This window comes from Stegostoma tigrinum, chromosome 21 (genome assembly GCF_030684315.1).
Source record: "Stegostoma tigrinum isolate sSteTig4 chromosome 21, sSteTig4.hap1, whole genome shotgun sequence".
NCBI classification, from domain to species: domain Eukaryota; kingdom Metazoa; phylum Chordata; class Chondrichthyes; order Orectolobiformes; family Stegostomatidae; genus Stegostoma; species Stegostoma tigrinum.
Genome location: NC_081374.1, coordinates 28,932,038 through 28,947,676, shown reverse-complemented (window position 1 = coordinate 28,947,676; position 15,639 = coordinate 28,932,038). Strand labels below are relative to the sequence as shown.

General features: G+C 37.8%; 1 protein-coding gene across 5 annotated transcripts in view; it reads right to left on the bottom strand.

Annotated features, from left to right (window-relative positions):
* LOC125462997 (metabotropic glutamate receptor 4-like) overlaps nt 1–15,032 on the bottom strand; it is a 1,119,827-nt gene extending 1,104,795 nt beyond the window's left edge. For 4 of the 5 annotated variants that reach the window (XM_048553588.2, XM_048553586.2, XM_048553589.2 and 1 more), the window contains exon 1: nt 14,299–15,032. The gene's annotated coding sequence lies outside the window, so the exon portion shown is untranslated. Of the gene's footprint in view, nt 1–13,470; nt 13,531–14,298 lie in introns of those variants that run through there. The other variant, XM_048553587.2, reaches the window with a different exon arrangement.
* Nucleotides 15,033–15,639: the final 607 nt, after the last annotated feature.

Here is a 15,639-nt window from a genome sequence, read left to right as displayed (position 1 = left end):
AAATATTAAATAAACATCAAAATAAAGATTAATTCAATTTATTTGAACAGTTTTTCTTAAAAAAAAATTGTATTGCAATCATTTCACGTGGAAATAAATGGATGTTTGCTTCATTAAGTGACATGAATAGTGCTGTGCTTATTTTAGTGATACATGATCCACCACAACACTTGCCTCAAAGTTGTTAAACAATCAAGCATAATTTCTATATAACAGTATGTAAGGATCCGATTGTTCAAGATACATAGAACATTTTGTAAAACCTAGCTATCACCTATTTATTTGCCTTATGCACCCAAGATGCTAGCAAATGATAATTGGTTATTTGACATCACTACAGTTTCGTTATTCTGATATTATGGAAACAGTTTCCTCCCTTATTTCATACCTTAGAGGAGTTGGCATTGAGAGGTACGTAAGACATGATATGAGATACAAATAAATGATGATCTTGGCATTGTAATGTAAATTCCTTTGTGTCTTTTCACTACATAGTGTTAAGGGAGACGTTGGGGTAGCAGTCATGTCACTGGCAATCTGAAGGCAACTGATGAACCTTGAATTTGATTAATAACAAATTCTGAAACTAAAATCTATAAACCCATTGACAATTGTCAATCAAAAACTACTGCAGACAAATCAAAAAGGAATAACACTGGACAGAAGACCAACATTGATCCAGGCATCAGAGACAAAACGGTGCACCCAGCCTTGTTGACTCTGCACAGAATAGCCTTACATAAGCCTACTTGTTCATTCATCATGGTATCAAGAAATGGTTGAAAGGCACTGAACACTAACAAGGGATATGGGCCCTGACAACATTCCAACAATAGTATTCCACCAAGAGTGCCATTTGATCTGGCCTCCTACCAAAACGTCAGACTCTTTCTATTTACTGCATTGTTTAGCCTCTCCAGTCCTTCAGGTCAGGTTTATTTCTTATGAGATTTAATAGTTCAACTGTTTTTAATAGCTGTGGTATAGTTTAGGAATCAGAGGTTTTGGAGTGAAAGATAGATTGTTCACTAAGAGTTCAATAATAGTCAAAGCTCATCAGAAAGAGTTCTCTGTGGGACAATGAGCGCACTGGAAGCAGGTGGCACTACAAACATTAAAACGCAAACAGCAATGACATTCTCCAAGACTACTCCAACTGGAAGACAGTCAAGAATTGGGAACGTAAAAGCTTGAAAATAGCAATGAAAACGAGAAATATCAGAGAATCATTAAAATAATCAATGGTTATTTCCTTAAAGTATACACTCGTCAAGGCTGCAAGAATGTCTCATATCAATGGATGTAACCCATACAGAGTTATAGACTTTGACATCAATGAGACAGGGTTTCTCGACACAGTTTAAAGGGCTCGCAGAAACTAGGAACAAGAGTAGGCCATTTTGTCCTTTGAACCTGCTTGGCCATTTAATATGATCATGTCTGATCCTCCATCTCAGTCTTATTCCCACTTTCTCTCCATACCCCTTGATCTAAATGCTGTCAATCATCAATATACTCAGGTGACTTGGATTCCACAGCCTTCTGTTGCAGTGAAATTGACAGGTTGGCCATTCTCTGAGAAAAAGAAAATGTTTCTGCATCTCAATACTAATTGGCCTCTTCAATATCCTGAGTCTGTACCTCCCAATTCTAGACACCACGACCAGGGGAAGCACCCTCCCTGAATCTAGTTTGTCTGTCCCTGTTTGAAATATATAAAATGCAATCGGACCCCTCTTATTCTTCTAACTCGAATGAATACATACCCAGTTGAACGAATCTCTCCTCATACAGCAGTCCAATTCCCATTATCAGCTTAATGAAGCATCACTGTACTCCCACTATGTCAAGTTATCCTCTCGAAGACAGGGACACCAAATATGCAGACAATATTGAAGATCTCAACTAGGCCCTAAATATCTGCAGTAAGACATCCCTGCATCTGAATTCCAATTCTCTTGCGATGAAGGCTAGTATACCATTTATGTTCCTAATAGTTTGTTGCAACAGGCTGTTTCATTGATTGGCAATCAAGAATACCCAATTTACTTTGTACATACACAGTTCCCAAAACATCACCATTTCAGTAATATTCTCTCTGCTTCTTAGACAAAGTGTACAACTTCACATTTATTGAAATTCTACTGTATTTGCCATTTGTTTGCCCACACACTCAATTTAACCAGTTTATCTTGAAACCTCTCTTTGCATCCTCCTCACAAATCACAATCCCAGCTGGTTCTGATTCATCAGGAAACTTGAAAATATTGCACTTGGTTCGCTCATTCATTTATGTACATTGTAAGTAGCTGGAGCTGAAGCAGTGATCCCTGTCATGCACCACTGGTCACTGCCTGCCAATTGGAAAAAAATCCCTATGTTCCCACTATTTCTGCTCAATCAATTAAGTCTCAATCTATTCCATTATTTCAGCCCCAATCCTTTGAGATTTAGCTTTGCGCACTGGGATTTTGTGGGACTTTTTCAAAAACTTCCTAGAATTCCAAATATTCCACATCCACCAGCTCTACCTCATTATTCTACAAATTTTCTCCTCAAACAAAGCCACTAGATTAGTTAATAAAATGTGAGGCTGGATGAACACAGCAGGCCCAGCAGCATCTCAGGAACATAGCTTTTGTGCTCCTGAGATGCTGCTGGGCCTGTGTTCATCCAGCCTCACATTTTATTATCTTGGATTCTTCAGCATCTGCAGTTCCCATTATCACAGTAGATTAGTTATGCATGATTTGCCTTTCATTAGTCTATGTTGAATTTGCCTCATCCTGCCAATATTTTCCAAGTGTTTCGTTATTACATTTTTCATAATAGACTGTGGCATTTTCCCACCAGTAATGTTAGGATAACTGGTCTGGAACTCTCTGCTTTTTGAGTACTATGGTTACTGTTGCCACCCTCCAATCTATAGGAACTGCTTCAAAGTCTGTCGAATTTTGGAAGAGTATCATCAATACTGCTAATATTTCCAGGGCTTCTTCCTTTACACAGCTTATTAGGCCCTCTTAATTAAATGAATCTTCAGGAGATGCACGGTATATTTCCTAAAAGGAATGATTGCCTATGAAAAACACGTAAAGCACTGAAAATCATGAAGTCATCGGCTATTACTGTAGTCCCAATACAACAAAATAAACTAACATAGAACTTGTATATATGAAAGGGAACACATCTGAATTAGTGGTAACTACAAAGCACTCCATAATTCATGAAGGAACAGATTCAACAAGTAGTAGTAAAATTGAAGAGAACATGTGTGAAGAAATCACAATAATCAAGTCAAAAGGCACCTGAAAATAATGTCTGACTAGTCCCATTTTAAAATGCAGTGATATCTCACATGGGCAGAAGAAACAGATGGATAACCTTCAAAAAAATTAAGATGTGCAGTGAAGAGACTCAAGTCTGATCCCTGGTGCCAAAGAATTGAGTTGTGAAGACTGTGCTAAAGAAAAGCCACTTTACCTTTAAAAGGTGATTGAATGATAGAATCTCTACAGTACAGAGTGAGGCCATTCAACCCAATGGGTCTGTACCAACTTTCTGGAAAATATCCCTACCAGTTTTAAGCTGGTTGGAGGAAAGTATAGAGGGGATGTCAGAGGCAGGTTCTTTACACAGAGTTGTGAGAGCATGGAATGCGTTGCCAGCAGCAGTTGTGGAAGCAAGGTCATTGGGGACATTTAAGTGACTGCTGGACATGCATATGGTCACAGAAATTTGAGGGTGCATGCATGAGGATCAATGGTCGGCACAACATCGTGGGCTGAAGGGCCTGTTCTGTGCTGTACTGTTCTATGTTCTATGTTCTCTATGTTATCCCTATCATCCCACATTTAGCATGGCCACCTAGCCTGCACAACACAGGGCAATGAAGCATAACCAATCCAGCTAATCTGCACATTTTAGGCTGTGGAAGGAAACTAGAGCACCTGACAGAAACCCATGCAGATAAGGAAGAAGATGCAAACTCCATACAGGCTGTCACCTAAGGCAGAAGTTGAGCCCAGGTCTCTGGTGCTGTGAGACAGCAGTGCTAAGCATTGAGCCACCATACCACTCACTAAAAAGATATTAGAGAGGGATCTTTAAAGAAGTATAAAATGTCAATGGTACAAAAATATGTTTAGAGAACTGTTTAAAGATAAGCCAAGATATGTGTGCACAAGATAAAACTGATGAACGGACAGGTACTGGCAGGTTCATTGTCTACTTTCAAGGGTAAAGGGAGACGCACAATTACATAAGGTCACCATTTTCTGGGATGGTTTGTGGGAGGATGAGGTCGGAGGGGGGGGGGGGGGGGTACCTTGTTAAAACACCGAGTTCTTCAAATTACAAATGATGTTCAATGGGCAAATTGAAAATCTAATTCACAACTGGAAGTGTTTAACATTAACAGCAGTAAAGAAAAAAAGCCTCCACTAGTTTTGGGAAAGGAAATAATTACTTGTTTTAAAAAAAATTGTGGTGCTGTTTCTGGCCCCTAGAGTTACCAGTTATTATTTCTGAATCACTAAATACCTCAATGAACATAACCCATTACTCCAGAGATCAGACCTACGGCATAACATTTGATTAACTCAACAACTAATTGTTGCACTTAAAAAATCAAAGTAAGATTTGAGTAGAAATGAAAGCCGACAAAAGTTGGACTGAATACTGAGGCTATGTTTTGTATACAATAGCTCAGACTTTAACACGGGACAGATTTTGAGTGGATGGAGCGGAAAGTTGGAAACTCACCTACTGCTGAACAAATCTGGCAGAGGCCATTTTCACATCCAGGTTTCATTAATGTGCTGCTGCTTCACTTCTCACGAGTAGGCAAAGCAGAATATTGCACAGTCCACCAACAAGTTGGATGGATTAATGAGGGTCAGAAGAGAGAGGTTTTAGGAAGAAGTCAAACCCGAGTACTCTTTTTGCAGGGACAAAGTAGCGTTCCCACCCGTCATAACCCATCTTCCTTAATTTTATCTGTTTGCTCGTAAATCATTTATCAGTTTGTTCCTGAGTCTTTCAGATTACAATGTCTCAACTCATGCTTTCTCATTCTACGTATGGGGCTACCTAATCTGGAACTTGTGAGCTAAAATTAGACATAGTACAATTATTTGACCTTATCAACAGTGTATTATAGCAAATTTCAAATAGGTTGAGATTTCTATACTGTACATAGAAATTAGTGATGTTGATTTTGTTATTGTTAAAACAGGGAAATATGCACTCAATATCATTTCTGTACATATTTTAAGTAGATAGAGTCCGAATTTATAAAGGAGATAGAATGCTGAGACGTTGTCTGGGGGGGTGAGACCACAACACCTGCCTTGCTTTGCTTTGAATTAAATAAAAAAGGATAAAACTAATAGTAATATAAATTTGATGTTATTGGTTTTGTACTTAAAAACTTTTCAATATTCCAATCATGTGATAAAAAGATTCAGACTTAGCATAGTTTTAAAAGTTCATTATTAATAGTTGAGACTGAGAATAGATTTCAACTTTTTGTAAACTTGGAAGACGACATTCAATACATGTGTTCAACACAAACTTACCAAGAAGTCTAACACAGATTGGCAATTTAGACATGAAAGGCTACAATTATAGAATGTACAAAAAAATAAAATATCATACGGTACAGGAATGATTTTCTTACCATACAAAAAAATACAACTTGCTTGTGACCTATAAAGTCCAATGACTTTCCCTCAATTTTATGTGAACAGAGAGTAAAATCAATTCCTTTCAACCCACTACTCAAATTGTTGTAAGTGTTCCTCAGCTGTTTCCTTTTACATAGTCCTTTGGGCTTTATTTATTCATTCAGACCATCTGGGTGCCATCATATTCTTTTTTTCTGCCAAGACCTTTGGATATATGTAACTATGAAGAACTGAGTTGTATCTAAGAAATTGATCAAGGTAAATGATTTATATTAGGACATTGATTTTTCATAGAAGATCCATAACTAAAATTCTGAGCCCAAAATAAAATTTCTTTGAACTAATAGCTGTGTGTTCTTTAAACCGAGAAATTTAGGAGAAGAGTTAAAGACCATAATGCAGCATTACAGCAGCAAGATTAGAAAGGGTGAAAATAACTAGGAACTAGTGATCCAATGTTGTTAAGGTCGACATTCAAACCTTGTAGATTCTTGCAGGAAACTGAAGCCAAGGAAGTGTACAGAATGATTTCATTCAAAGGGATTAAAGTGGTGTGTGAATAAGGATACAATAAATAAAATTAAAATAAGTCTGTTAAATGCATTAGACTTGGGGCTATTGGAACAAAAATATTGGGACAATTAGAGAATTAATCAGAAATTGAAAATTCACAAGTTGAAACTCCAAACATTTTCAAAAACAAAAAATAGTTATTTAAAACACTTGATAGCATCATGTTTTATCATCCAAGAAACTTCAAGGTGATTTACAAAAGCTATTAAAAGAATTATAAATCAAGTTGTGGGAATAGGCTAGGAAAAATGATATTCGTCATTCATGAGTTTAGTGTGGGGTTGTTACTGATGAAACACTTATACAGACTCAACATAGAAATATTAACGCAAGAGGAAGGAGATTAAGTTCATGATGTACAATGACATTATTGAAGTGAGTGATACTAACTGGAGATCATCACGATGGTGCTGAAACCAAAACGGGTCACAAAGACCCTATTGATTTTTAAAATCTCAATGTGGAAACATGAGTGAATCAATTCTTATACCTAGACTGGAGGACTGTATTGAACAAATTGGACATATTAAGAGGATATTGGCAGGTTTTGTTCACTGATGGAGCCAATGGCACATTGCACTGATAAAGTCAAAGTCATGACATATGTCGAGAAAAATCCAAAGTTCCAACAATTAATAAATAAAATTGCTGAAAGTCTATTCAACAATATTGTTTACATCAATTATTTGGTGGTTTTTAAACCAAACCTGAGAAAACCATTTAAAATTCATGACTGAATAATTTGATCAGCTGAAAATAAGCCAATTTTGTAATAAATCTAGCTAACAGGGGTGCAAGTACAAGCTATTTTGGAATTTCCCTACATAGGGCAAAGTGTAAAATTTTGTTAGCATGTTATGTCAGCATGGTTGGATTTTATTGAAGGTTTGTTTCAGTCTTCAGCACAGTTGTCACTTCTTTAAAAGGTTTTATTGAAAAAAAAGGCAGAAAATGTGAATGGACGAGAGAGTATAAAAGTGCCTTTGATAATTCCCAATCTGTGCTGAGAATTGTACCAGTTTTAGAAATGCATAAGTATGGGTAGCCATTCTGCATGATTGTTAATACCAGCAACATTGGTGTGGGGCTATTTTCTTGCAGGAATTTGAGATGTTTATTGAAGTGCCTATCAATTATTTTTCAAAGAAACCAAATGTGTGCCAGCAAAAATATTCCACACTGATGAGGCATTGAGCCTTGCGTAGACTGTGTCATTTTAGAAGATACACTAACATTGAAAAAAAAAGTGATTTACAAGGAACTCAATCCTGTTTTCTCTGGTGAAATTTTGGGAAAAGAACTTCTAATTATTTTGATGGACCTCAATTCTCCAACTGTACCATTGAAAATTGTTCATGGGCCTGGAAAAGAAAACTTAATGGCGGATGCTTTATTGTTATCATATCTGAAGGATGTTCAGTGAAATAGTGTCCATGGGCTTATCTAAAATATGCGACATTGTATATTATTAGTATTAGTATGGCATAGCAATATTTTAAAGGTCATTTTTGTTGTGCATGAAAATGCTTTTTGAATATATATCTGTATACTTCCTGTGGTAGGGAGTAGAAGTGATGCAAGGTGCGTGATTATTATATCTTTTAAATTCATTTGAGTTTGAATTTTTAAACTAGTGGCATATGAGTTTTCTGTGTGTCTGAAGAGGTTTACTAATTAGCTTGCCAGCATTTCTGTAGCCATGGTGACTTTTCTTAAAGTCAACAAGAGGTAGTTTTAGAGGTTAACTGGTATTTGTTTACATTAGGAAAGTTTGGCAGCAAACAAATTAAACAATGTAGTAGATTCAGCTTTTAGAAGATTCTGGAATTTTTTGGGTGTTCTGGGGATACACCCATGACTTGTAAATTAAAGAGCTTTTTTCAAGACATTAACTTTGGGCAGCCCTGCAGAGCAAATGGCTATAACTGGATATGTAAGGTAGTTGTCCCTGTGAAAGTGAGTGGATAGTTTAGAATTTTCGAAAATATAATTACCTTTGCATACATAGGTTAGTTCCAGACCAGAAGTGTTTGGTGAAAATCCCAAGGGGGTTATTTGAAGATGAAATGGTCATATTCTCATGACCAAAAATTGAAACCACAGCCAAGTCAAACCTTATTTGGGATAGAAAAGAGCATGTTCTCTGATGCTTGAGTACTATAAGGGGATGCTTTTGGGTGTAATAGTATTTTGCTGTATGTTTCAAAATCCTTAAATATGCTTTATGTGAAATTGATTTATTTTATATTTGATTATTTTGCATGATAAACTTCCATTTTATTATTAAGTCTGAATTTGCAGCATTGTGTATATGTGTTTCAATGAGATACCACCCCCTTAAAACCAAAGCCAGATTTGAGTCTGGGATCTGACTTGTTCAGTAATAACATCATCTCGGATTATAATACATGAAAGACTAAAGTTCCAAAGTGTGTTCATATGGCATTAAGGTTAGTGTATGCAGGTGTCATCACAGTGGAAAAATATTGGTCAAGACATGGCTTATTAAATTGTGTTATTAATGCAAATATTTTAAATGTATGTTTGATTTTCTAATTCCAGGAGTCAATATACATAGGTAGCAAAGTTGTAACTGAGTCTATTACTGGTAGAAATTACAATAGAGTCTAGTACCAAATATAGTATATGATTGTTTTCTTTAAATTTTCTTAAGATACAAAGTACTTGGAAAGTTAATTATAGAAAATATCTCTGGTCAGTTAATATGTGATTTAAAAATACAAAAGTGTCTCAGCCCAAGAATTTACCAATAAATTTTTGAATAAACAAAACTAGTTGCACTACTTTTAACATTGAAATTACTTTTATTAAAATGGGTCCACAGACTTTCAATAACTTTGGAATATGGCTGTTGAAACAGAAAGATTAAAATTTCACTTCTAATGAATAATGATTCTTTCCTTCCCACCATGCCCATATTTACCCAGCCACTGAACTGATGCATTCAAATGCATTATTTATTTTAGGCCTTCAAGCACTCAAATTTAGTGGGCTGTGTCACTGGCATGGTTGGCTGTATGCCAGGAGAAGGGCAGAATCAATGTCGCACTTTTACTTTATAATAAAAACAGAAGCTGGAGACCTAGGATTTCCAATTCTAGCTTTATTTCCACAGATGAGCAGTTGAATGTGTGGAAGATGTGGAAATTTCCTGACACTGTAAAAAGGAGGGGAGATCTGATGGAATGGGTCTTTTCCACATTTTACTCTCAGTAGCACCTGGAAGCAGAGTAGTGGCATAGTGACAGTGTCCCATTGCTGTGCCAGAAGCTGAGAGCTCAGGTCCCATTTCAAGCTTCAATGGCCATGAGAAAGTGCATTCATAATAGTCAGAGTCTTAGAGATGTACAGCACAGAAACAGACACTTCAGTCCAACTCATCCATGCTGACCAGATATCGTAAATAGTCTAGTCTCATTTTCCAGCATTTGGCCCAAATCCCTGTAAACCCTTCCTATTCATATATCCATCCAGATGCCTTTTAAAATGTTGAAATTGTACCAGCCTTGATCCCTTCCTCTGGCAGCTCAACCCATAAATGCACCACCCACTGCATGAAAAATATTGCCCCTTAGGTCCCTTATGAAACTTTCACCTCTCATCTTAAATCTATACCCTCTAGTTTTGGAGTCTTTCACCTCATGGAATCTATTTACACTATCCATGTCCCTCATGATTTTATAAACTTCTATAGAAGGTCACACCTCAGCCTCCCAGCTCCATGGAAAATAGCCCCAGCATGTTCAGCCTCTTCCTGTAGCTCAAACCCTCCAACATCCTTGTAAACATTTTCTGAATCCTTTCAAGTTTCACAATATCTTCCTATAGCAGGGAGACCAAAACTGCATGCAGTATTCCAAAACTGACCTAACCAATGTCCTTTACAGCTGCAACATGACCTCCTAGCTCCGATAAAAACTGGACACCAACATCATTTCATAGTAGGGTACTTGAAAAGATGGAAATGGAGAGACAAGACAGAGAGAGGAAAGAACCTGGAAACTATATTTCCTCTGTACAGAAGAATATTGGAGCATATATTACTCCTTTAACTTCATATTTTGCAACAAGAAGTACAAGTGAGTGAAAAATCACAGAATTTCTTCCTTTGCAGTAGTGTCTTCATTTTTGTCAAAGTTAGTGAGAGGAAACATATGCCATAAGGATTTATTTATACTAGCTGTTACATCTGAGCAAGAAAGTTGGCACTGCTCATTTCACCTCATGGTAAGCATCTCTCCTGCCAGGTGGATATGGGTTAATGCCAATTATGGATATAATGGGGGAAAAAAAAACAGTAAATCTTCAATACTGCTCTTGCGATGCTGAAAGAAAGATCCTAAAAATTGTAAGTCAGTCATCTTAAAAGCAACAATGATTGATATTTAAGATTTTGTATCATATTATATTCTTGTAAAAACATATGCGCACAAATCAATAGTTTAATTTGCGTATGAAACAAGCATCAAATGTGCAAGGGTTTACCATATTCTCATAAGCTTTGCAGTTAAACAATAAAGTAATATTTCCTGCAGAAAACATTTATTGAAAAGAAGCACTTCTGAGAAGTTGGTATTATTGACATTTTCTTCAGGGAAAGACCTTGTACAGACATAAATTGTTACACTCAAAATGAGCTTGTGCTGTAAACTCTAATGCCAGTTCAATACAGCAGACCAGTGCCACAAAGCATTTCATTCAACGCAGGAACCTGGATAAAGCCGCTCAGCCCTTCCGGCCTCTTTCTGTACTCAGACAAATTATGAATGAACTGTCTTACACTTCCATTAAAGTTTAACACAAAGACTTTGCCTGCTCCAAGGAATTTGTTCTTCCCTCAGCCAGCCATTATGACAGATTTCAATGTGAGCACAATAAGCAGAATAAGATCTTGAATATTGTTGTTATAATACCACTAGAAAATCAGATTTATAAATATGTTGAGAACACTTTCTAAATATTTAGATGAAAAGCTTTAAAATTGTACTACTCTACTCGTTAACTCTGCCCTTTCTTAATGGCCGCCTTCTTACATTCAGTTTAGGCTACTTGCACATATTATTTCTGCAACTTTTCTTTTTCGGTACAAAACACTGGCCTGGGGTTTTTAAATTCAATTTTACTGCTTCTTCAGTAGAATTGTACCAAAAACTGCCAAAACCAATTAAAAAGATCAGGGAAGTTTGTGTGAACAATATTTGGTGGATATTTGGTTCTAATTTTAAAAACAAAATATTTTAGTAAATAGCCCCAATCACAAAATTGGTCATGTTGCTGGACAAATGAATCAACTTCACGAGTTTCTGCTAATTCTCATTTGCAGGCCTTCAACAGACTAAGTTTAGGCAGATTGTAATTACTGCATATCTAAATAAATGAATAAGAATTACATATTTTCAGTGATTTTCAGTCATTTAACATTGCATTAATCACAGTGTTAGATCTACACTGTTTAAAAATGCTTACTTTTATCACCCATTTTCAATCAAGCTAAATGGCACCACGGTACCACTTTTAAATATATCACAGGAATATTTTAAAAGCAAAACTTGAAAGAAAAAAGTTCTAAAATGTTGACCAATGCTGCTGCTTCATGTTAAGTTAGAATTTGGTTAGTGTAAATTAGTTGAGTGGAAACTCAAGAGAAGAGTGTTTCTCAAAACTGGCACAATTTTGGATGACATTTGAGATTGGTTGTCCATGGAACCCACAATGAAAACTCTACCGTACTATAGTCACCTTTCTTAGTGCATGCCATTTCTGGAACTAAAAGTATGGTCAAACATTGGCCTCAGGGTTTGAATGAAAACAGACTCCAAAGCCTGTCTTTCTTTCAGGACGACAGTGTTAAGAGCCTAATAGTCCTATTCAGTCACAACACAGAACCCCTGCCAGTACTATAACTTGTTTTGTTGGTGGCACACAAAAGCTAACTGGACTTGAAATAGAATCATTGTTTTTAAACTGTGCTACTTGTCTACAAAGTAAAAAGAATAAAACTGCCCATTACTGTCAACCACCATTTTGCTTTTAAGTAAATGTCTGCTATAATGCACATCATTATTGCAACAAAGGTGTCTTAGGCTTTGTAATGCCAACTATACAAGCAAATAACTACTGTGCTGATGTTTCCAAGGACGAACTTCGATTGCTATTTAAGCTATCCAAATAATATGATATAGGAATAGCTCATTATTAACTATAAATCATGCATCATTTGCTTCCCCTTTAAGTACGAAGCATGTTCTATGTATGGGCAGAAATCTGAAAGGGTTAAACTTCTCTTAGCTGAGGTAATATCGGCATGCACAATAAATCTATCTGAAGGAACGTTCTTAAGTATATTATCCTGACCCAGACAGGCGAATTGCTGTTCGCTGTACCCAATAAATTTACACAACTATTAAATCAAACCCAATAAAACCCATCTATGTTAAAATACTGCTGCTACTATGACCGTGGGCCGTCGAAAAGAGCAATCAGATGTCCCTGTCTTAAGTATTTAGTCTAACCACTATTATATTCGTCATTCTCTGGCTCTGAGGCGCTTTGAGTGTGGGACTGTGGGCAATGGGAACGCTGGCGGAGAGGGCGGAACAGAATGAACCTTGGCGGTCTGACATTCCCGTGCATAGATAGTACTAGTCACTCTACCCTTCCGATGAAAAATGATCAATTCATTCCATCCTATCTGGGAAGGTCTGTAAGTCGACTTATTGAGACGTGTTCAATGTTTATGTGAAATATACAAGGTTTCACCCAGCTCTTTAACATTTAACCACTCTGCAGAAATAGCTAGTAACTACCTTCTTGCAACTAGCAAAGTACTGTCAGCAGTTGAAAATAAGATTCAAACTGCAATTATTCTAACAAAGGGGAAAGGTCGTGCAGTCTGTTTTTCACATTAATACCGATTAGAATCGATGCGTGCCTCTTTTCAAATCCCAAAGCAAAGCTAATTTCATCCCCCTTTATCCGAACGAATCGCTTAACAGCTTGAAGCAGCTGCATCTCATTACACACTATATTGTAAAGCGGAACGTGACCCATTGAAACCGGGAGATACTTATGGAACACTAGAACACCGATTTCCATCAACTGACTTAAGTATGTTTTTTTTAATTTCTAATCGTGCACCATTTCAGTCCATTGAGAACTGTGGGATGACCTCGTTAAAATCCTCTCATACCTGTGTTTCGTTGAAAGCTGAAGCAGATTTTAATTCGGAAGAATCAAAACAGTTCTTAAAATAGTCTTCTTGCATGTCCTACTAGCCCTGCAGTGATGAAGGAGACATACTACCTCACTTCAGAGCAGATGGATATATCCGCAAGCGATGCAAAGTTCTCCCCCTATTTCTAGTGCACAGGATAACAAGAGGCTTTAACCCTGTCGTCAGTCAGTTCAGCACCATGGACAGATCAGCGCTGCCCATATCCAGCAAACTCGCTACCCGCACACCGCCCGTCAATTTGAATAACAGTACAGCCCAGCTTAATCCCGAGAGCTCTTTTCTTTCCCAGATCCTATGTTGACTGTTATTGATGCAATAGATGTGTCATTAATAAAGAGATTAACAGCCAGCATCAACCTTGCTCGAAAGGTAATCCCACTGGGGGTTCCGTATGCTGCACATCTCTCAACTAATTATGTAAATAGCTTTTTAAATCAACCCGGCCTCAATTTCCCCACATCGGTTCCGGCCAAGCTACCAGACCAAGGAATCTCTTTCCCCAGGTGCTTTTCATTAAAAGGTGAGCTACCGAGAATGGTGCCCATTGCTAGAGGGCAACTTCTGCAGTATTTGCAACTTTTGTTTTATTGTGTTAAACAGGATGCCCGGAGCCTCCGCTATGTGTAACCGCCCTGCTTTAAACAGTCCGTGCGCAATGTTGAATAGTCGGAGCCCAACCACCGTTTGGGAAACTGCAGCCCGCTTCACACGGACAGCTAACGGCGGCTGAGGTTTGCGGGCTTGATTTGGTAGAGTGGGGTGGGAAAGAGGAGTTCACCATACCTTGAGACGGGGTTTGTAGTTGGAGATTGCGATGCTCAGTCATTGTAAATAGAGAGGTTCCAGCTCGCTGGTCCTGTGCAGTCTTCACGTTCAGCTTTGCCTCTGAAATTCTACAAGCTTGTGGTAGCTTGCTTTTGAGCAAGCGCCAGTGGGATCGCCCACGAATTGTTGGAACGACCCACGGTCTAAGTCGGCTGGAAAGTATCCATTGATGACAAGGAGTCGCTCCGAGGACCCGTCTTATGCCTTTGCAATTCCTCGCCACCAGTGAGCCAGGAGGCGAAACCGAACCGAACTGTATAAATACCCTACGCAACACGACACGTCTTGTAATGAATGTCTTCAGTTCCCATCCGGCTCTCCGAGTGACTGTTTTTTTAAAAAAAGCCAGGGATTCCGCTAGCTCTGTGCCGCTGATTTCACATCTCAGCAACTCCCTCCTGCCGCCTCCCTACGCTCACAGGTACCTATTCCGTCAATTTAACATAGCGAAGAGCTCCTCTTTTTGCCAGACGAATTGGATTTCGCACGAACAGAACGATCATAATTCCAGAAATCGATCTGGGTTCTTGGCGGCGGAGACGGCGGGGGGTGGGTGGAAACGACTGTATTCCGATATTTGGCTTTGGGCATTCATTTACAATTCTTTCCGTCCAGCACTCAATTCCCAAATGATTAAAATCAGAAGGTCCTCGCCTGCTGAGGCAAAAAAAAACACATTTGCGATGCTACAAAAAGCGGCGCCCAGCCACTGCTTCAAATCGCATATTTCACTATTTTACTGAACCTTGGGGCCAGCTCACTTAAACCAATGCACTCTCTTCAGTGAAGGCACCATTAAACACGAGGCGTTTCAGTTTGTACCAGAGGTGTACTGAACGTTTTCCAAATGTCCGTCTGTCAGTATCATTTTGAAGTACCTTTTTGAAGACGACCTGGAATTTCAGTACATTTCATCTGGTTTGGAAAAGAAGTCAGTAAATTTATGTAACTATGGTGATCAAAAGGAAAATGTTGCTTTTAGAAAAAGTTGTTTCGAACAAAGTACACACGTAAAACAAGAAATAAGATTAACTATAACACAAAATGGAGACCGGATTTTAATTGACCTTAAATTAATAATCACTGTTCCGGAGTTGAATTGATTTATGTATAGAGCTTTCCTAATAAATTTGATGGGTGCAAATCAAAAAATGTCCCTTGAAGTTTAGGGGGTTTTTCTTTTGAACTCGAACTAGTCTCAATCTCAAATTCAAGTCATTGAAATGGGTAATAACTGGATGGAGGTGGCGCATGAAAGTAAGTGCATCGCGCAAATGGCAGTGGGCAGGTGAAACGTCC